General features: G+C 41.6%; 1 long non-coding RNA gene across 2 annotated transcripts; it reads left to right on the plus strand.

The window, feature by feature from the left end:
- The first annotated feature begins 3735 nt into the window (after positions 1-3735).
- On the plus strand, positions 3736-20885 carry LOC141416631 (uncharacterized). Of its 2 annotated transcripts, none has more exons than XR_012441261.1 (2): positions 3736-4044; positions 20120-20885. It is a non-coding gene; the product is annotated as an uncharacterized lncRNA (long non-coding RNA). The 2 variants fall into 2 exon arrangements; XR_012441262.1 differs by having other exon boundaries at positions 3736-3922.
- Positions 20886-22851: the final 1966 nt, after the last annotated feature.

The following is a 22851-nucleotide window of genomic DNA, read 5'->3' on the forward strand; positions in this document are numbered from 1 at the left end:
ATGATCTGACCCAGGGTAAACAAACTCCCAGCAAGGGATGTATTAGGGCTATCCTCAAAATTCCACCACCAAGGACTAAAAGACAAGTGCGGGAATTTTTGGGAGCTGTTGGATACTGCCGGCTCTGGATCCCTGGCTTCTCAGAGATACCTAAACCCTTGTATGCAAACATCAGTGGGGGAAATGCCCCCATAGAATGGACTGAGACAGAACAACAAGCTTTAAAAAAACCGAAAAAGGCATTGGTGTCAGCACCAGTGCCTGCCTTGCCAGACATCCAGAAGCCCTTCTACCTATATGTAGCTGAAGTAAGGGGCATAGCAAAAGGAGTATTTGCTCAGACCTTAGGGCCATAGAAAAGATGTTACATACCTCTCAAAGAGACAGCAAGATGGCCAATATGCCTGAGAGCCTTCGCCACCATGGCCATACTGGTAAAAGAGGCCAATAGACTAACTCTGGGACAAGAGCTCCACCTAGTAGCTCCCCATGCAGTGGAAGCCCTTTTAAGAGCTTCACCAGACAGATGACAAATGCTTGATAATTCAGTATCAAGCTCTGATGATAGATCAGAACAGAGTAAAGTTTTCAAAAACTGCTGCTCTTAACCCCACTACTCTTCTTCCTGATGACTACCCTGAGGAACCCATTCATGACTGCCTAGAAACCCTCAAAAACACCTGGAGACTTCGACTGGACCTGACTGATATTCCCTGGGATGAGGCGGATGAGGTACTGTTCACCGATAGCTCCAGCTTTGCGACCAATGGAATAAGGTATGCAGGGGCAGCGGTAGTCACCATGGACCAGACCATCTTAGCCCAGGCATTTGGACATGGAACCTCAGCCCAAAAGGCTGAACTAATCACCCTGACCCAGGTCTAAGGTATGGGAAAGATAAAGTTATTAATGTATATACAGACAGCTGGTATGCATTTGCAACGGCCCATGTACACAAGAGCCCTATACAGGGAGAGATGCTTCCTTACTTCTGAGGATGCTTTCTTACTTTCTGGGCATATTAAAAATGCCCAGAAAATCTTAGCCCTCTTAGAGGCCCTCTGGCTTCCTAAAAAGGTGGCTATCATTCACTGCCAGGGTCACCAAAAAGGGGACCACTCTGAGGCAAGGAAAAAATGAACAGCCTACCAAGCTGCAAGGGCAGTTGCCATAAGAGCAGTGGGGCTTCTTGTGGGACCCTCCAACTAAAGACAAGCCCCTCTTGATGAAAAACGTTGCCAGATGGAAGCATATTCTCCCCCAGTCTCTGGGACATATGCTTATAAAGGACTTTCATGACACCACTCACTTTGGACCCACAAAATTACACCTGGCTTGAGATCTCACTACAAGGTACAGTGTATGCCAACAGGTTAACCAAAAGGGACCACTCTTGGCTGAGCCAGAAATGAGAAAGCAAGGTCCTTCCATGGAGAACAATGAGAGATCAATTTCACTGAGATCAAGCCTGGTTTGTATGGATAAATATTTGCTGGTAATGACCAATACATTCTCTGCATGGACTGAAGATTTCCCTACAAAAGCTGAGACAGCTCAGATTACTGTAAAAAAGAAAAAAAAAACTTTTACGGGAGATAGTTCCCAATTTGACCTCCCCTTAATACTGATGTCTGACAATGGCCCAGCTTTCACAGCTAAAATATCTAAATTAAAATAGCCAAAACATTACAGATCAAATGGAAGTTACACTGTGCTTATAGGCCTTAGAGTTCAGAACAGATAGAGAGGATGAACCAGACTCTAAAAGAGCTACTTACTAAGCTCTCCTTGGAGACAGGCGATGGCTGGATGAACCTCCTTCCTGAAGCCCTATTAAGAGTTAGATGTACCCCTTATAGACAGGGTTTCACTCCATTTGAGATCCTCTATGGGTGACCACCTCCCATAATCCCCAGATTGGGGGAGAAAGCCCTAACAAAAATTTCTAATCATGATCTTCTCTAGTCTCTCCAGGATCTTCAACATATTCTCAAACAAATTCACTCAGCTGTCCAGCAAGCCCAAGGAATGGCGATACCTGATGGCCCCCTTGGGACTCCTTACAAGCCGGGAGACCTAACGTGTGTAAAAAGACACCACTCTGACAGCCTCAAGCCCCACTGACAAGGCCCCTACACTGTGATCCCATCCACTCCCACAGCTGTCAAGATAGCTGGAAAACGCCCATGGATTCATCACACTCAGCTCAAGAGAACTCTCATGAAAAATTCTGACCAGCGTTGGACAATTGCCAGACCTGAGGCCAATCAAGAACCCCTCAAGATAAGACCTAAATGTGTTCCTATTTAATTGTCCTTTTTATTCCTCAAATTGTTAAATTGTATTTTAAGTGATGTTATAGACAGGATTATTTAAATTTAGTTAACTCTCCATGCTTTTCAGACTGTAATATTATGTAATTGTCTGTTCTGCTCTGGTTTGTGTAAACTGGGATGTTGGGGGTATTTATGGTTATCTTACCTGGAGAAGTTCTTATGTTTATCTTGCTTCTCATGTGTCTTTCTATAGACATATATAAAGAGATGGATTAAAGGTGCTTAAAGAGCTATTGTCACAGATAAAATTGGCAGTATTAAGAGTTACAATTGTTAATGTGTGACCTGCTGTTAGTGTATATGTGAGTACAAGGTGTCTTTAATTCCAGTTGGATAGAGTATGATACCAATACTGCTAAATCTATATTTCTTCTGTAAAACTAATGGTCTTGAGAACTAAATATGATCCTATCCAGTCAGAAGAGTCTATGATTTGACTCTGTAACTAAAAGCAGTGGGGAATGAAATGGTTAAAAGACTTAGCCAGAGGGAAGCCTTAATCAGGTGTCCAGAGGGAAGCCATTAATCAGGTGCCATGTTAGCGTTAAAGCTGAAGGAGTTTCACAAGGGGATCTGGTTTCCATAATATTAGAAGAACCGGAGGAACCAAACTAGGATACGGTCAAGCGATTGTGTGGATTGTGTTGATTGTGTTCACTCATGCTTATAGATAGCAGCCATTGTCTCACTTCTGTACCTTAGATAACAACCATTGTCTTGCTTCTGTACCTAGGCTAACTTGCTTCATGAAATTTGCCAGACAGGATTTAGTTTTTGCCTTTATAAACCCTGCAAAATGTTAGAGAGGGGCTGCTCTGAGTACCAGCGATCTGTTGGTCAGAGCAGTCGCCAGCTGGCTTATAAAGACTTTCCCTTAAAGTCTTTCTTGGGTGGTCCTATCTCATTCTGACTCGTAAAAATTTAAATTTGATGATATATGAATTAATCACTTGATCTTTCCTGGACATGTGCTTGTTTATTTTGTTGTTTTTGAAATGTTGGAATGACAAAAATAATTTAATTTTGTCTAGTATGAAACAGAATTTATATTTTGATTATATTTTGTTTGTGTTCACTAGCCCTGATATTGAACATTTTAAAGTGTGGTCTTTTTGTTGTTCTTGTCCAAAGGGCGAGGATAAGTTCTGCTGAATGTAATTATCTCACAAACTAAAGTATGTCTCCCACAAAGGAAGCCTGATCGGCAAGAGCTGCTGGATTGTTTCATTTTTAACTCTGCAGTTTTGCACCTCCTCCCCACTGCACCTTCCCATCTCTCACGGGCTTGGGGGTTGGGCCGTGTATCCATTAGCGAATCAGAACGGCTGTTTAATCGTCTGCTCACCCCGTGCGATGAGGAGCAGGAGTGTTAGGCATTCAAGTTGCCTTCCTCATTATCCCATATTGCCATGCGCCTGCTGGTGGGACATTGCTCTGGCTACACATGTCTAGCTGCTGTGTGATTTCTTCTGACTACAGGACCATAGTGATGTCACCTGGATGCATCAGAAGCGGGAAATTGTGAGAGGGCGGCTGAACATCTGCAGTGCTCTGTGGAGGGACTGTCAGATCCAGAAGCAGCGGTGGTATTGACTGGGCCCTGTCCCTTCTGGAGTCTGCTCCCTGATCACGGGGTTGGGGCCTTCAGTCGGTGGGCGAGTGGAGGGTGGCCACGGACCGGGAGCCTTGAGCCCCATCCTGTGCCCAGGTGAGGGGACTTCATCCCAGTCCACAGCCCCGGTGGGAAACTCTATCTGCAAATTCCTGTCTGCAGACTGAGGTGGCTGGGGAGAGTCCTGAGTACTTATGGAGTTTGTGCCAGGACTGGGAGCTCCTGTGCAGTGTCCCCACAAATCCTTACTGGCACCTGGCTTCCCTTTGAGTTCATCAAGTGGAAGGGAAGCATGGGCTAAACTCTATGCCCTGTCCCTTCAATGCAGTGCTTCTCAGTGCTGCTAATCAGTCCCTAAATTTCCATGAATCCCGCACATTGCCACATTCATTGGAAACGTGAATCCACATGTGCACGTGGTTGGCTTCTGAGAGGAGGGGGACACTTTTTGCCCTTCCTGACTTAACTGTTAATTTCCACAGTTTCTTTGTAGAACATTATTTTATAATGAAATGGTGATTAACTTAGACCATGACTTAAGAGAATTATTCTAGGGAGAGAGCCCCAAAAGTAAGGTATGTAGGCATCTCAGGGCACAAAGGAAATTTGCTCTCAAAGAGAGGAGAAAACAGAAGAAATAAATTGGGAGTGGACAGACATGGAGATTAGAAAGAACAGTTTTCTCCTGTGATCATCACGGTCTTGTGTCCTTGTTACTTGTCTTATTTTGGAGACTTAGTTTTAACATCGTAGTGATGCACAGATGACGTAAGCAGGAATTTCAGATGCTCAGGGTTCTTGAGCCTGCTCTGAAAATGAAAGCACAGACAGATTCTAACAGCAGAGGTCAGAAAGATTTTATTTATACAGACTTTATTTGTAGAGAAGAGAAAGACTGCATATTGAGGAATGCAGGGAGACCTGGAAACCAGTGATCCCATCAGGGTGGGGAGTGGGTTTTGTAGCCTATTTTTGCTTTGCCTGAGGGCGGATATGCCTTTCAGATGCAAACAGGCCTTTCCTAGGGAGGAGAAGTGTCTTCTTGGCCTCCCACAGTCTGTCCTTCAAGTCCCCCCTCTCAGTGACCGCCCTAACTGTTGTTAGGAATAGGGACAATGAAGTCTGTTCAGTAACTGCTTCCTGCTTACAGGGGGTGATGGAGGGGCCCACAGCATCAGGGCTGACCATAAGAGGGGTTGTCAAGGGGATCCCAGTAGTAGGTTTTCATTTCCACCAGAGGCATTTGTAGTTTGACGGACTCTAGGTGAGAAGAAACAAACTTGACAAGCAAGTTTAAAATGCAAGGTCCAAACACAAGCAAGAGAATCATGGCAACTATAGGCCCCAGAAAGTGTAGGAACCAAGTTCTGGAGGGAAGCCAGGATTTCATTTGTTCCCATACCTGAGTAGAAACCTGAGTTTCAAGAGATTGCTCTGGGAGCCACTTAGCCTGTTGGAGAATGTAATCTGCACATTCCTCTACAATGCCTGAAGTGTTTATTATTGTGCAACAGGAAGTATTGGCGATGGCACATATCTCCCCTTGTTTAGCCAAAAGAAAATCTAGGGCCAGGTGGTGGTCCATTACCACACAGGCAAGGGATGACAAAGACCTTTACATGTCCTTAATGGCAAGGCCCACATGGTCTGAGGTGTCCTCTATCACTTTGCTTAGGTTTTTTGTAGTTACATGATTGGCAATCACCCCATAGCTAATTCCAGCAAGGGCTGCAACTGATGCTGTTATCCCTAAAACTATTAAAGTAACCTCTCTTATTTCTATGGGAAGCTGCTCCAATTGTAGTTAGCATTTCTCTTTTCTTCCAAATGGCTGCATGAGCATGCAGGATCAGGAAGGCATACTTAGAATCTGTATAGATGTTGACTCTGTTCTTTTGACTTCTGTTAGGGCCACTAATTCTGACAATTGTGCAGCACTTGTATTAGGAAGAAGAGGATCTGATTTGAGGATGCCAAATTCTGTCACAACTGCAAACCCTGCATGTTTGACACAATTCTTGACAAAGGAACTGCCATCAGTGTATAATTCTAGATCTGGGTTTTTTAAGGGCCAATCAGTTAAGTCAGTTCAGGCAGCATAATTTTCCATAAGTACCTCCTCACATGAGTGCTCAGGATTTCCTTCTGCCTCTGGTGGAAGGGATGCAGGATTTAGGCTCTGACAGGTCCTTAAATTTATTTCTGTCCCTCCCAGAAGCTGGGCCTGGTATTTAAGTAGATGGCTGTCAGATAGCCAAAGTTCTCCTTTTGAGTTTAAAATTCTTCCTAGGTCATGTGGGTTATAAACCATTAGGGGGCAGTTTAGGATAAGTTTCTGAGCTTCAGGCACTAGAAGTTTTATTGCAGCCATTGCTCTAAGGCATCCTGGCCATCCTTTGACTACCTGATCTAACTCTTTCCTTAAGTAACCTGCTGGCTGGGGAAGTGATGCCCAGAGCTGAGTCACCACACCCAAGGCCAGTCCTCCCTTTTCATAGACATATAATTGAAACTTGTCTTGTACTGGGAGACCCAGGGCAGGAACTGTCATAAGGGCCTTCTTTAACATGTGGAATGCATTTCCTGACTTGTCATCCCACTCAATAATGGGCTGGGTATCCTTCTGTGCTTTCTTAAGGATTTGATATAAGGGCCTGGCTAGGTCTGCATATCCCAGGATCCAAATTCTACAGTATCCTGTGACCACCCTCCCCAAAAGGCCCTCAATTGCTTAAGAGTTTCAGGTAGAGGAAACATCAGGATTGGATGGATTCTGTCTTCTCCTAGAGACCTCATTTCTTTCTCCAGGACAAGTCCTAAATATGTAATCCTAGACTGACACAATTGGACTTTTTCTCTAGAGATTTTATAACCTCTATCTGTTAAGAACTTTAGTAAGGACTCAGTGGCTCGTGAATGACAGGCTCATTTGGACCACAGAGCAGGAGGTCATCTACATATTGTAGCAGAGTAGCTTCTGGATATTGCCATTCTGCCAAGTCTTGAGTTAGAGCTAACTCAAAGAGGTGGGGGATGTCTCTGAATCCCTGGGGGAGGAAAGTCCAAGTGACCTGTTCAGACTTCCTTGTGGAGTCCTCAAAAGCAAAGATAGGTTGACTTTTAGGGTGTAAGGGAATGCAAAAGAAGGCATCCTTTAAATCCAAGACAGAGTAGTAAGCAGTACCTGGAAGTATTTGGGCTAAAAGCATATAGGGATTTGGACCTACAGGGTGGAGAGGCACTACTGCTTCATTGATCAGGTGGAGATCCTGGACTAGCCTCCATTTGTAGGTCCCTTCCTGACAGCAAGAATAGGAATATTATATGGGCTAGAGCATTCTATTAGCAGTCCCTGTCTCTTTAAGTCTTTGATTATGGGAATTAGCCCCTCCTTAACATCTGGCTTTAAAGGATATTGTTTTTGATGGGTTGAGTTAGGCCTGGGACAGCTGTTCGTGCCCATCCCACAGTGTGTCCATCCATCCACACTGTGGAGTCTACTTGTTCCTCTATTGGGGCAAGTAAAATTACTCTCCTGGGGGTAAAATGAGCCATACCCCCAATTTAGATAGAAGGTCTCACCCTAGAAGAAGAGTAGGAATTTCTGGGACAATTAAAAAGGAGTGACAGAAATGGAAATCTCCACAGGAGCAGGATAAAGGCTGAGTGAAGTAATGCTATAGAGGATGGCCTGATATGCCTTGAACAGTAATTTTCATGGAGGACCTGGGTCCGGGAGAGAAAGGAATAGCTGAGATGCTGGCTCCAGTATCAATAGGAGTCTGACCTTGTGCTTTTCAATCATGAGTAAAACCCGGGGCTCCCCTGCTTTTATGGTGGCCACAGGAGCCTGGATGGGAGGCCCCAGGGCCCAAAATTGGGTGGGTGGCTCTGGCCTTGGTTTCCGTGGGAACCGGGGACAGTGTGGCTTCCAATGTTTTCCCCTACAAATGGGTCAGGTCCCAGAGGTAGCTTTCTCTGGGGGCACTCCCTCCTAAAATGGCTTGCCTGTGCACATTGAAAGTATGTCCTCGGGTTTGGACTTTGCCCTGGGGGAGCCTCTCTGAGTGTTGTGATCAGAGCCTCCTGCCACTTATCCTTTCTCTTTTCCTTGTGCAGGTCCTTCCTTTCTTTTTCTAAGTCACTGTTATAGTATACAGATGTGGCTACATGGACAAACTGGTCCAGATCTCTGCTCCCTTCAGCCACCAGTTTCTGAAGCTTTTTATGGATATCTGGTGCTGACTGTGTTAGAAATTTATCTTTTAGGATGATTTCCTCTTCCTGTGACTCTGGTATAATGTTGGTATGCTTTTGCAAAGCATCCTTAAGTCTCTGTAGGAAAGCTATTGGGGTTTCTAAGGGTCCTTGCTGTACAGCTGTGACTTGGGAGTAATTAAGAGGTTTTACCTTGGCTCTCCTTAGACCCTCAAGAATGCAGTGGATGAAATGGTTATGACTCCATTTATGCTTGTCATTTTCAGGGTCCCACTTAGGGTCATACGTAGGTACTGCCTGATCTCCTGTTGGAATTGGGAATTGAGGTTCCCTTTTAAGTAACCAATGTCTTTGTCTTTCTTCTGCCTCCCCTTCCTCCTCCTGTGAGGGCCCTGTCTGAGAGGAGCCTGTAGGGCCACTTATCTAAGTTATAATTGTCCCTAGCTGTGACTGCCTGATCTAGTACCCACTCTTTCTCCAGAGAAGTGAGGGTCTGAGATAGAAATAGTATTACATCTTTCAAGCTCAGTTCAAAGTTTTGGCTGACTTCTCTAAATGCCTGGATTTACTGATCTGGGTTTTCTGTGTAATTTCCTAAATTCTTTTTATTTCTTTAAGCTCACTGACTCTAAATGGAACATGAGCCCTATCCCCTCCAGGAATTATCCAGGAGGGGGTAGAGTCCTGTGGGGCAATGTCTTGTGTGTGACTGATCTTGGTAAGGGGGAGGATGGAGAGCTGATGGGTTTTTTGGTTCGAGTTTGAGGGCTTTTTGCAAAGGGTTACCATGGTCTGGGTATCTAGCCTGCATTTGTTTAGCCATTCTGGGTGGTCTCTTAGGAAAAAGAACAATTGAAAATATGGAACTTTGGTATACTTTTTCTTCTTTTACAGAACATATCTGGACATATCTGAAGGATGATATTATAAGTAATGCTCCCTCCTTCTGGCCATCTTTCCTCATCTCCCAGAGGATATTGTGGCCAAGCCTGAGTGCAGTAAAACTTGAGTTGCTTTTGCTGAAGACTTTCTGGATCAAGATCTTTCCAATGTTTTAATTAGCAGGCAAGGGGGCATCTTTCCTGGATCCTTGAGGCTTGATTCCCCATCTAAAAAAGGGAAACAAGGGAAAATTGGCCACCTTAACAGAGGTTTCTCCTTTTATCTAAGTGTCCCCAGATGAAGAGAAACTCTAGTGGGAGAGGGCGTCCCGCTCTCCCTTGCTCTTTCCACTGCTGCTTGTGAGTAAAGCCAAGGAGGATTTACAGATAGATATCTCAGTTGCACCCACCCCCTGAGATGATGTTTGACCAATCTCTCATCTATTTTGACTTGCCTTTTGGCCTTTCGACCCAGGTAGGCCTAGTTTTCCTCTACCAGTTGAATGCTTGTAATTAAAAAAAAAAAAAAAAACTCTATCAAAGTAACCAAGAGGGCTTGCATGGCCAAAAGGAGGACCCCTGTAGAGGCATGGATGGGGACTCCTGATTAAGGAGAATTTTGTGTCCCCCTATATATCCTGTGAGGCATATATGCTTTTCATGAAAAGAGAGTAAGTGCATCTGGAGGCTTTTGTTCTGGTAAGGGGCAAAAACAGAGACCTGAGGTTTTTTCCTTTTAACTGTTTTTTTTTTTCTTTTCCTGAGGGCAGGCTGTGGAACCTGTTTAACCAGTTAACCTGATGCTTGACAAAGACAGTTAAGCCTAAATTGGAGACTAGCACTTTCTGGTTCCTGTAGGGATTTTTCCCAAACTCCCTGAAGAGAGAAGCTCACTGCTGTTTAGAGCAAAAGGGGGGAGGGGAGTGGACACTTATCCTGAACTGCCTGGGAAAGGGGGAGGAGAGTATGAGGGTTGGGAAAAAAGAGAGTTTACAGGCTCAATGCTTGAGGGATTATTGGTCATCACTGCTGTCCAGGTTGATCCTGCCCAAAGGCAGTACTGGAGCACTGGAAACAGGAGGCAACCTCCACTCTCAGGTCATGGAAACCATGAAGGAAGCATAAGAGATCTGATTGTCTGCTTGCCACAGACATGGCTGGAGGGGTCCAAGACTTAGCTACCTTTGGAGCCTCAGGGTGGGTCAGGAAGTTGCTTCTCCAGCCTTTGGGTGACACTGGGGAGTGACCAGGCCAGAACACCCTTTGGGGCTTGAGGACAAACTTTCCTTTTCACCAGCTGTTTTTGGACATCCCCTTAAGTGGGGCAGATCTTGAAAGAGACAGTTAGAGTTTAAGGAGGGGAAAAAAGAAAAAGCCTTAGTGCACTGAAGTCGAATTCCACCCACATAGCATTGGCAGTGTGGCATAATCCCCTATCTGGTGTCTGAGTTTCCTCAGATTGCCTGCCATTCAACTGTAGTGGTTTCAGAGCTTTTCCTCAGTTTCCCAAGGGAGAAACCCTCCTTAAGACAAAGAGAGAAAGAGAAAAAGTTGACCTGAGAGTTCTGCCATAGCTAGTCTGTGGTGGTGGGGTCTCTCCTGGAAAATAGACTCCACTGGAGTGCCAGATGCTCATGGTCACATTCCTAGGCAGCCTTTCCCAGTTTGGCCCAACCTATGCTGACCTCAGGTAATGGCTGGTCCCTTCATGCATCGCCAAATATGATGCATGGATGACACGTGCAGGAATTTCAGGTGCTCAGGGTTCTTGAGTCCACTCTGAGGATGAAAGCACATGTGGACTCCAACAGCAGAGGTCAGAAAGATTTTATTTGTAGAGAAGAGAAAGACTGCATATTGGAGAATGCAGAGGGAACCAAAAACCAGTGATCCTGTGGGTCAGGGTGGGGAGTGGGTTTTATAAACTATTTTTGCATTGCCTGAGGACAGAGATGCCTTTCAGTGTCTCCTTGACCTCCCGTGGTCTGTCCTTCAGTAGTTTTTCATTTACAGTGCAGAGCTCATCCACTTGAACCATATCTCCAGTCTCTTGCTCTGGTTATTTTCTAAATGGGGTCTGGTAACTTTCTAAGGTGATTTTGGCTGTCATCCTTATGTCAGTCTCCCCATGACTTAGGTTTACAGGGAGAAGCTGCCAGTGCTAGGATGTTCATGGTCTTTTTTTGTTTTTTTACTGTGCTGGGATTTGAACTCAGGTCCTCAGGATTGCTAGGCTTATGTTCTTACCATTTTAGTGACTCCACTAGCCTTTTCTTCTGATGGGTTTTTTTGAGATAGGGTCTCAAGAACTTTTTGCTAGCATGGGGTTTGAACCAAGACCCTCCTGATCTCTGCCTCCTGAGCAGCTAGGATTACAGGCATGAACCACAGGGACCTGGGTTCTTCATGATCTTATGGTGAAATTACAGTGTGATTTGTTTGATGACTTAGGCTCAGATTTGTGAAATTGACCTTACAACTATTTGCAAATCATTTTGAGGATATTTGCAATGATTACTTCATAATCATTTTTTATGCAAAGAAAGGACACTTGGACAGTGGATGGAGGGATATCTGAGTTTGCAAAGGAGATAATAGGAAGAATGTTGGTTGTGTGCTCCTTTTCTAGCACAGAAATGATTGGAAGTGTGGGTTAATTGTAGATATTTATGAGAGTTACAATTTCAGAATATATCATTTCACCACTTTCCTTTTGTGTTGATGTAGATGGTTAGAAAGAGTGTAATTTGTGTCAATGAAGACAAGTATGTTAGGCCCAGGATCAGAGACAGACACTTTATATTTTTACTGAAGGGGCAAAAGTTTGGTGCATTTGGAAGGTGATGTGGGTGTGAAGTATAAATTAAAAGTTTTGGTCCTTGTGTCAGTTTCTAGCAAAGGGATTGTGAAATCCTTGAAGTTTCTGAGGCAATAGGAGTGTATTTGGTTGCTTTCCTAAGCCCCATTGAGGCAATGCTTGCATTTATTCTAAAGACTTTACTCAGGGTGTTACATTTACAACTAAACTGTGCTGCTTCATGGACAGGGCAGGCATATTGTTATGTTCCCCACTATTGTTCTTCAACCCATATACAACTGTTCTTACTAATTGTTCTTATTGTAAGGAATGATCACCTAGTCCATAGTTCACTTTCAATGACTTTAAGTCAAGATTTTCCTTGAATACCAGTAGTGAGGAAGAAAGTAAAAGAATTTTTGTTCATTTCTTAATTTTCTAACACTGTTTTTCTTTGTGATCTAAGCTCTTAGCTTGCATGTTTTTGTTTTTGTCTAGAGAACTTTCAACAATTTACAAAATTTGATACTAGTGACACATTCTGTGAATTTTAAAGTGTTTTCTTTCTCTTCTGGGTGCATAATATCAATCACTTTCACATTGATTCTTTGTTCTTCTGGTTCTTGTCCTCCATTGAGTACCTATAGTGATGGTTTCATTGAACTTCTTTTATCTCCATCTTCATAATTTCTATATAATCCTTTGATGATTTCTGAGTCTGTACTGGATCATCTTCTTTGTACATAGTATTTCCACTTTGCTGTTTCTTTAACATGCTTGCCTATAATCCTTTGATTCTACTTTGACAGTCTCAAGAAAGGCTTTGTGAAATGCATCCACTGCCTGAGATTTTACTCAGCAATCAATTTCTCATTTGGAAAATAGAATTTTGGACCCATTGCCCAAGTTCCTTAGATGCCACATTCTAGGTCCAGCTAATTAGCCTTCCATTGCAAAGAAAGAAGCATTGTGAAGGCAGAGAAAGGAGAATTATTACACAGCTAGGGATATGCTGTGGGAAGAGGCACCATAAGCATTGATCTCATGTTCACCATCTGCACCTTACACACATGAGATATAGATTTCAATAGGCAAAGAACTGGGGGCAGGAACCAAAGATATGCATAGTTAAAGGGTTCCAGTCACAGGTGTGGTCTAGTTGTTATCACTCAGCTGTAGGTTTTGGAGAGGTTCTGGACTTGTTATCCAGAGGATGGTCCTTCCAAAGGAGGGTCTACTGTTGGGGGTAGATTTTGTTTGGGATCATGAAGAAAATATCTATCTTCTCCTTCCTAGATTCCAAGGGGGCTGCAAGGTGACTGCAGAGAATAGCTCAGAGAACAGACTGATTGTAAATGGAGAGATGCTATGTTTTTTTCCTGAATTTAGTTCATTCATGGGCTGAGTATGGAATCTATGCTTTTTAGCAAAAGCAGTCTGAGGAACTCCTAAATGCTTTTTGACTGATGTTCCACATTTCCCTGTCTCGTCATATTTGTTGTTATTTGTTCCTTGTGTATGAAGAGAGGATATGATATTATCTTCATGCACAGTTTTTCCATTTTCCTGGCCTAGAACCACAATTTTCCTGATATCACAGGGTGTCCCCATGGGAAAATGAGTGTGAAATTCTCTCAGCATACTCCAGGCTCCATTTCCCAGTTGAAGAAGGGGGTCCATTCTGAAAAGCAGGTTCTGCTTAACTACAATGAACCCCCAGGCTGGACTGGGTAGGCACCAGGAAGGAGGCCTGAACTGCTGCGAGCTGTTGCTGGGTTCAATGATGTGCGTTTTGCACTCCCCCTGGTAGGGGATCACTTCTGTTACTCAGATCTCAAGGGGTGGGTTCTGGTTCACTAGCCAGTGAGAAGTGCTTGAGAACTGGTGAGTCACAGGCTGGTCTAAGGAGGACCTTCCGCTTAATGCAGAAAATGCCTTCTGGTCTCTGCCATTTTCTGGGTCACATTGTGTTGCTGAGAGAAATTCTATGTAATTTATTCTCTCTCCTCTGTGACCTAGGCATGGTGCCAGGTGAGTGAGCAGAACTTAACTCACCAAAGAAGTCTGAAATGTTGTTTTTAACTAGCATCTCAGACCCTAGGAGGATGAGGAGGTAAGAAATGGCCTGAAAAGGTGGTACAGACCCCGGCCTCCCAAGCATATCACTGCACTTTGTGGCCTGAGTCACTGCTTGTGCAGCTTTGCAATTTTTCTTTTCTGCCCTGGGGTGGACTGTTTAAATGAGGGAACTCTTGTATCCTGTCCTTTATGTGCAGTGAGTGACATAGCCCTAGCCCAGAGCCCTGTTAGGACTCCTCAGCACCTGAGCTCCAGGTCTCCACAGCCTTCAGTGGGTGGGAAGTTTTGGCTTCCTCCACTATCCTTGGGGCATCAGTGATTGCCCAGAATTAGCTAAGTGTTTAGAAGCTGATCTCAGACTAGGGCCAGGTCTGCAGCCCAGTTCTTCTTAGGGCTGTCATAAATTCCTAAACTGTCTTTTCATTGCCCAGGTCACTGCAAAGTGTCTGTAAGTGCATGTGGGGTTCATGACAAAGTGGATATGTTGGGAAAGTGTTCAAGGTTTGAGGTTTTTGAAATCTCTGACATAAATTCAGTTGCCTAGATAGTATGTTCAAATTTCAGATGGAGACAGAGTCTGACCATATTGAAGTTACAGTAGCAGGGCAGCACCAACTAGGAGTTCTGTAGGGTCTTAAGGGTGAGGTAGAGCAGGGCTGTGCTTTCTAGGGAGGAGCATACTGTAGTGGATAACTATGGGAGAGGACAAACAACACAGGGGTCACCATCAGCTCCTGGAACCTATATCCTTTCCTCTGAGCTGTCCTTTTCTTCAGGTGACCATAAAAAAGGAATTCTTGTGTTGCCTCAGGTTGAGGGTGAGTCATAGAATTCAGGAGTGTTAAAAGGAGTCAAAGTTCAGGAAAATTTGCTTATTAGCTTTTCTGTTTCTTCTGACCAATTAAGGTAAAGTTTTTGAAGCAGAAAGTGGGAATATCAAAAGTGTGAGCCTTACCTTATTTTAGGTTTACTGTGGGAAGACATGTGAATGTAATGGGAACACAAAAGATGGTGTTATTTAATCAAGAGTGTTTTCTAGGATTACTTTGCTTTGGTAATCTTTCAGGTGTTGGTATTTTCTTTTTTGTGGTACGGTGGTTTGAACCCAGTGTCTCATAATTCCTAAGCAGTCCCCATACCCTTGAGCCTCTGCCCCAGCAAGTTCTTTGCATTTTCATTAAGGGGGTTTGTCTTCTCAGAATGTACCTTATGATGATTGAGAAAGCCTCTGAAGTACAGTGGGAAAACAAGGCACCTTGAGGGATTTTTGAATGTATGGATTTGGTGTGATTGCTACATCCTTGCTTCTACTTATTAATTGGGCTCACTTGTTGGTATGTTCTTTCTTTCTTTGGTTTTTCTAAATTTTTTTCAGAACTGGGGCCACTCTGCCATTCTTTTCTTGTGAAGTGTTTTTTAAATATATGCTCTCACAAACCATTTGCCTGGTCTGGTTTTAAAACATGATCCTCCTGATCTCTGCCTCCTGAGTAGCTAGGATTATAGGTGTGAGCCACTGGCACTGAGCTTGTTCTTATTTTCTTGGGTGATAATGTGTTGACTGAGGGAACAGGTATGAGAAATCCTTGTCCATATAGACAAGTGACTGATACTAACACATATGACCACACCAGGTCTTTTTTCCTATTCTATTGAAGTCTTACTTGCCCTGTCCTACAAATAGTTTCTCCTGTGGAATCAGTGTCTATATCCTTAGATGCTGAATGTGGAATATTTTCAGCAGAATCCTGGTCCCATTTCCATGTGAAAGAAATAGAGTTCTTTTGGAAAAGCCAGGTGCAGGTTCTCCTTAAATACAATTCATCCCCACTCTGGAGAAAATAAGGTCCAGGGAGGAGGCCTGGTTTCCTAAGGTCTGTACCTGGAATCACTTACTGGCCCTGGCACTCTACCAAGTGGGGTATCACATCTCCTGTCACAAAGATCTAAGGTGATAGGGCTTAAGTTCATTAACCAGTGAAAAGTGCTGGAGGGAGGAACTGTATAGGCTGACCAATCAGAATCTGGTGGGAGGAGGGACCACTTTCTAATCCTTGGAAAATGACTTTCTGTTTCCCATCATTTTCTGAATCCCTGAGATTTCTTTTGATATGGACACTGTAGGATTCAACCTTAGTCCCATTATGTGTGTACTCAGCTAGGTTGGAGGGCAGAACCCCAATCACTCTAGAAAGCCATAGTAGTGTTTGTGACCAGTGTCCTCTCAGGAGGATGAGGAAGTTGGACATGCTTAAAGCAGTGTTAGAGACGTTGGCCTCCCCAGCTCAGAGATGGAGTCTGGGAACTTATTTGCCTGCAGTGCCTTGTGGCTCTCCATCCTAAATATAGGATGTGGATCTGCATAGATGAGCAGGACCCTGTCATCATGTTCACTATCTTTGAGTAATGTCATCCATCTGGGAGCCCTTGAATATCTCCCCAGTGAGGTGATTGTGGGAGGTAGTAGGTTCCCAGCAAGAGAAATTGTGATCTTTGTTGTCCCCCATTCCTTCCTCACTTCTCAGGGTAAAATTAATGGTTCTGAATTATGTAAAAATGTGGAAGCATGGTTTTCAATGCACAACCAGATCCCAGACATGTGATACTTAGGGTTTTACTAAATCCCTAAATTTACACAGAGCTCACATTGCAAAACTCACTGCAATGGTGGTGCCCTTGCACTTGGGTTTCAAATGGGAGGGTTGAGATTGGAAACTTATCAAAGGTTTATAAACATAACTGATGTTCTCTTTGGCCTGTTTCCACACAGCATTTTCCAAAAATGAAATAAAGATTGAGGCACAATATGAACTTAGGTTCTCAATGGCAGGACAACCCCAACAACAGAGTGTGCAGGTGTCTCAAGGCAAGGCAGAGAAGGGCTGTTTTTTTCAAGAGTAGTAAAGAGTAGTAAAAAGAAGCTGAGAGATGATTGGTAAGAGAGGGGCCCAAATTAGCTGCTGGACAGATATCCTTAGCTTTGAGATTGTGTTTCATGTACAATAAAGGAGAGGTTGATATATTGGCTGAGGATGAGCCAGAGACTGGTTGGAAAGAGCAGAGAATTCCATTATACTTTGTGTAGTGAGGGTTCCTTTTCAGCTGATCAAGTAAGATGATGAATTTGAGGTGGAACATGGAAACATCAAAAGTGTGTGCTTCCTATATTGTGCTTGTAAGTATAATGGGAACATGAATGATGGGGGAGTGGTGGTCTTAACCACCAGTGTTACCAAGCTTACTTTGCTTGGGTAAGTTTTCAATTATTTGCATTTTCATTCTTAGAATTTGTCTAGTCATTATGTAATTTGTGACAATTGTGGAAAATGTGATGGACCATGGGAAAGTCAGAGACATTTAGGATCTCCAGCTAAAAGAAAGGATTTATTCACTTGAGAGGTTATTTTGTTGGGTGACATATTTTAAAAACTGTGTTCTTCATCACGGGTTCTGGCACAGAATTACTAAAACTCTTAGAATATCTTGACCAATAGGAACATCTTTTGTTATTATCCTTTGCCCCTTTAAGTGGTTTTTAAATATATGCTAGTGAAATGATACATGGTACCATCCCAGATGAACAGGGTACCCTCAAGCCATGATCCTCCTGACTTTAGCCTCCCAAGTAGTTAGGATGACAAGTGTGAGGCACCAGGGTCCAAAACATTCTTCCTTCTGTGTTGTGTCTTATAATCATCTTTTGTCTTGGAAATTCAAATAGCCACTCTTGGAAAGTTATTGACTACTTGGTTTGAAGTGGAAAGATAACACTAGGAAGAAACCAATAGAAATAATACATATAATCCTATATTGATAGTTTTAATGCAAACTTGGATTTCTTGTGTTCATTTGTTTCTTGTTTGTATCATTTAGTTTAGTTTAGTTTTTTTCAGTGCTTAGGATAGATCCTATGGCTTTGCTCATGCTCAGAAATTGATCTACTACCATGGTATTCATTTCTTTTCTCAATGATTCATTTCTTTTCATATTTCAATATTTTTGGTGAAGTGCAAATATTTCATGAGCCCACATCTCCAAAAATAATCAGAGCAAAAGGACTGGAACTGAGGCTCAATTAGTAGAGAATCTGCTTTGCAAACATAAAGCCCTGACTTCAAAGACTTGTCCAACCTAAAATAAAAAGGAAGGAGAAAAATGGAAAAATGATGATAGATAACTCAACATGCTCATCAGCCCACTGGATGCAAATGTTACAGAATTTATTCATCAATACCAAATAAAAATATTATTTATGAATCCAATGAATTTTCCCCAGAGTCACCACACTCCATCTAACAAATGCAGTTTAAATAATGTAATACTATAGAACTAAACAAAGTCTGGTGTTCCCTGAGATGGTGAGTTACCAGTCTGAAGCTGCACAGTTCTTGAAGTCAGGTGAGGCACAGGTAAATTCTGGTGGGTATTCTTTCCTTTCTAAAGATATAACTGTGGTGATCATGGGACCATTTTCTCATCAGTGTTTTGACTTTGACATGTGTAGTTATTCTGGATTTACACTTATCTATGAACACATGAAGAATATTTGTGAGGGTCAGAGTCAAAGATATCCCCATTTTGGTAGTCTATCATAGAGAGTGAGTTTCTGCATTTGACATTTTATTTTCTTAGAAACTTGAAGCTCTCAATTGAGATGTTCTCTCTGAGAAACATAAGTGTAGAAGCCTAGAGTTTTCTCACTAGTAGAAGAGAGTAAAAGGACATTATGGGATCCCAGAGTTATATCCTCAGATTTCTGTGTTGGTCAATGGAAACTTACACATTTAACACTCCATTTCAGCACTTAGTGTGTTCTTCACCCTTGAAGGTTTTGTGGAATTATTGCTCTATGTGGGTAGTCCCCAAACTAAGGAATGCAGATGGCCCAATTGCTAGGTGGAAAAGGTCTTTGGTTTCCAAGAAAGGGGAAGAACTTGGGAGATAATGGAGGATTGAGAGGTGGCTAAATCAACTTTCACAGCTGGTAAATTATTCCCTGTGATAATTCTGTTCTGAGGGTAACAGTAAAGAGGGCTTGTCTGCTGATTCAGGCTCAAGGTGGGTAAGAGTGGGCATGACTTCTCTAAGAACAGAAAACTTTAAAAAGTTTGCTTCATAAGCATTTTATTTGCACTATTATGTATGAACTGACAAAACCTGAGAGGCAGAATTTAACAGAAAGACAACTTTGGGTTCTTCCTGCTAGTGGAATGCTTTTGCACATTTGACAGATGTGGGTATTTAGTAAAATTTTTACAATTTGTGTATTGTGTGAATTTGTGGCATATAAATGACCACAACTATTAAGACCTTTGGAAATTGATTAAATGACCAAACACATACATTGTTGATCTTAAAGGTGATGTACAACAGCAGACAAAATATAGGAAATTATTCAGTGAAATAATCTCAGGGTAAATCAGACATACATGGAAAGATCTGCATGTGCATGCACATAAGGTATCTAGATCCCCTGGTAGATGTGAATAAAAAGTGTGTGTACACACATTACTAGAGTAGATGGCTACCACCTTAATCCTTTCCCTATGTTTTCCATCTTATCCATTAAACAGTGTTTTTTTTTTATTTTTGACCCTTTGAAATTAGAAAAAATGTTACACTTATTCCATATAATAGCCTTCTGGGTGTTGTTTTTGAGTGTATTTCACAAACTCAATCGTGTGATATTGAACTAAACTATTTTCAATTTTGTTTCAGTGTTCATGGTTTTGGGGTCTTTTCTAGATGTCATCTCCAGGATGTGAAAAATAGTTCTGATTAACATTCATAATATGTCCAGTGGGTATTAGAAATAATTTCAGCACTCTATTTCATAATTAGAATTAGAGAAATGTCAGTGGGGAGTGCATCAATTTCCACTCCATTTAGGTACTACACTTTACTTATGTATTTGCATTTTGAACACTTATTTTACTCAGCTAATTCCTAAATCAGGGACATAGATCTTGATTCATACATGGTGTTTTATGTTGAATATACATGTGCATTTCTCAATCACATTGTCATTTATTCCTGTATGCCATACACTAATTGTTTTGTTTGGCTTGTATAGCAGATATTTATCCTCATTGTTTGTCTTTTGCTACTCTACTATATTAACATTACACTTTCATTTTGTATGTTCCTTGGGTAATGACTTTCAAAATGCTCTTCTTTTTGTGTTACTTTCACACAGAGACTTCACACATAATTTTGAACTGGAGATGTATCCCAGGACGACATTGAACACATGCAAATGCTGGGATGACAGCCATGTGACACCATGACTTCATAGTATTCAGATTTTATCTTTCATATTTCCAATACAATTGGATCATTGGCCATGAAATTGGAGAATACAATGTGTTTTTTCAAGGAGAAACTGGATTCCAGATTTTGTGGTTTCAGCCACCATTGTATGATGTGTCTTCTGTCATGAATCAATTTTCTGTTACTTTAAAGTCAAGGGAAGACTGGTTCCCTTTGCTCTGAGACTATTTGTTAATCTCTTTCTTATAGTACAGTGTCCTTAATAATGTAGTTGGAACATTGTTTATTAATATTACACAATAGGACACTTTGTGTTCTTTCCCTTGCTCTCTGCCTTTCATCTTCATTATTATTCTTCCTTTTCTGTCAGTGCTTCTTGCTATGTAGATCAGTCCAATATTTAACCTGTGATCCTTCTGGTGGAATTCCAAGATTAGGCCTCCACAAGGGAGTCAAGGGATGACTTTCTTATGCCAATAATTTGTAATTGCTGTTTTCAATTTATGACACCAATTGCACTTTGAAAAGTAGTTTTGTTCATGAGTTTTAAGGTGTATTTTTGAAATTGCAAAATTGTATACAGCTGGGTTGTTGTAATGACTTGTTGAATTCCATCTATTTCTAGGGACATGTGCCACATTTCTCCATTCTACATTATGTTTTTGCCTGCTAAATAAAAAACTATAACTTTATCTGAATGAGCCTTTATGAGTTTTATTTAGCTTTAAGTTTGGGTTGTTCTGTAAGAAACCAGGTAGAAGCTTCCAACTGTTCTCTCTTCATACAGTCACCAAAGAGGTGGCCAATTCCAAAAAAGATGTTTTTGAAAGAGATATTAAATACTGTTTGTCATACCAACTTTCTATTCATAACCATGAGTGCTTTGTGGGTTCTCTTCGTACAAACTCAGTCTGGTGAAGATTGCAGTAATATGCAAATAATCATAAATAGTATGTATACAATACGATATTATTGGAAAAATTGCTTCAAGAAACTCTCCTTTTTCCATTTTATATTTGGTTTGGTGAGGTTAATCCCATTAGCAGTGTGCAATGCCAGTAAACATGAAAGTTTTACTCATGTATTAAAAACATGATTCCTGCAGTCTATTTTCACCTGGTATTACTCTAATGGGAACTAAGAAGAAGGAATTTGTTAGTAGATTGGTACAATCTCAGTGTATAACATGTAATTTTTGTGACCATGTTCTGCTTTGAATTTAAGAAATAGGTCCAGTGAGATGTCAGAAGCGCCATGTAGTGCCTGTGAGGATAGATGGAGAATGAGAGTGTGATAAAAATGAAATGCATTGAATATGTGGAGAACACATCACCATGTGAACTTACTGCACAGAGATTGTCTGTTTCCACTACTGTGACAGTCACAATTCTTCTCAAATGTGTGTGGGACATATTAGAAGCCCCTGACCTTTGAGGATGTTGCTGTGAACTTCACCCTAGAAGAATGGGGCTGTTTGGATCCTTCCCAAAAGAAGCTCTACAGAGAAGTGATGCTAGAAACCTATAGCAACCTGTCCTACATAGGTAAATATGGCATCATTATCTTATAAAAACTGTGCACTAGTGTTGTGGCTCATTGGTGTTGTTACTTTGTGGGGTGTTTAAAAAGGGACAGTAATGGTTCATATACATGTATGATCATAATATACCATGAAAATAGCTAAGGTCTCAAATTGTTCTTTCACATTGATTAAATACTAATAATTTCACTGTGTCTATACCTCACAAACAAGAAAATGAAAATATTGAAGAGGACTTCAGGAATCCCAAAAGAAACATGAGGTAACTTGTACTCATAACCAAAACAATGAATATCAGATGTGACATTGCCAAGAAGTTTGAAAACCAAGGATATGAGACCATAACCTCCACTTATAAATTGCTGAAATCAGTGAATAGTCTCCGTAGGATTGGAAAAATAAGTTAAGCATCCAGAATCAATGTGAGAAAGTGTTCACTCATTCCAGTCACCTTTGAAGTCCTGGAAGAATTTATGCTGAAGGCAAATTTTATAGATGTAACCAATGTGGGGAAAACATTCACAAGCCCTACTACCCTTAAAAGACATGAAGGTACTTAGATTAGAGAGACAAGCTATTGATATGAGCAATTTCCAGTGACATTAACAAATGTGAACTCATTCTGCAGAGAAACTCTATGAACGTAAGGAATGAGAGACAACCTACACTCTATCTAGTATCCTTCATTCTCATCAAAGAATGCAAACAGGACAAACCCAGTGGATATAAGCAATGTGGAAAGCCTTCCTTAGTTCGAGTACCTTTCAAGCACCTGAAAGGACTCATGATATAAATAAATACTAGGGTCATGTCAACAATGATAAAACATTCACATATTCTAGTCTTCTTGAAAAACGTGGTTGAACTCAAGGACACTATCAATGTAAATAATGTAGGAATGCCTGCAACTTTTCCAGTATGAAAATGTGAGACCTTTCACATTGTAGCACATTGCAGTACATCTGTTTAATGTGTCTAAGCCTTCACACATTACAGTTCTACAAAAAATACAAAATTAAAAATGGAGAATAAGTGTGTTAGAAAACAATATAAATAAAAGAAAAAATTAAATTAAATTTTAAAAAAGGGAAAGCAGTGTAGAAATTCTTCATTCATTT

This window comes from Castor canadensis, chromosome 14 (assembly GCF_047511655.1).
Source record: "Castor canadensis chromosome 14, mCasCan1.hap1v2, whole genome shotgun sequence".
In the NCBI taxonomy this organism is placed as follows: Eukaryota; Metazoa; Chordata; class Mammalia; order Rodentia; family Castoridae; genus Castor; species Castor canadensis.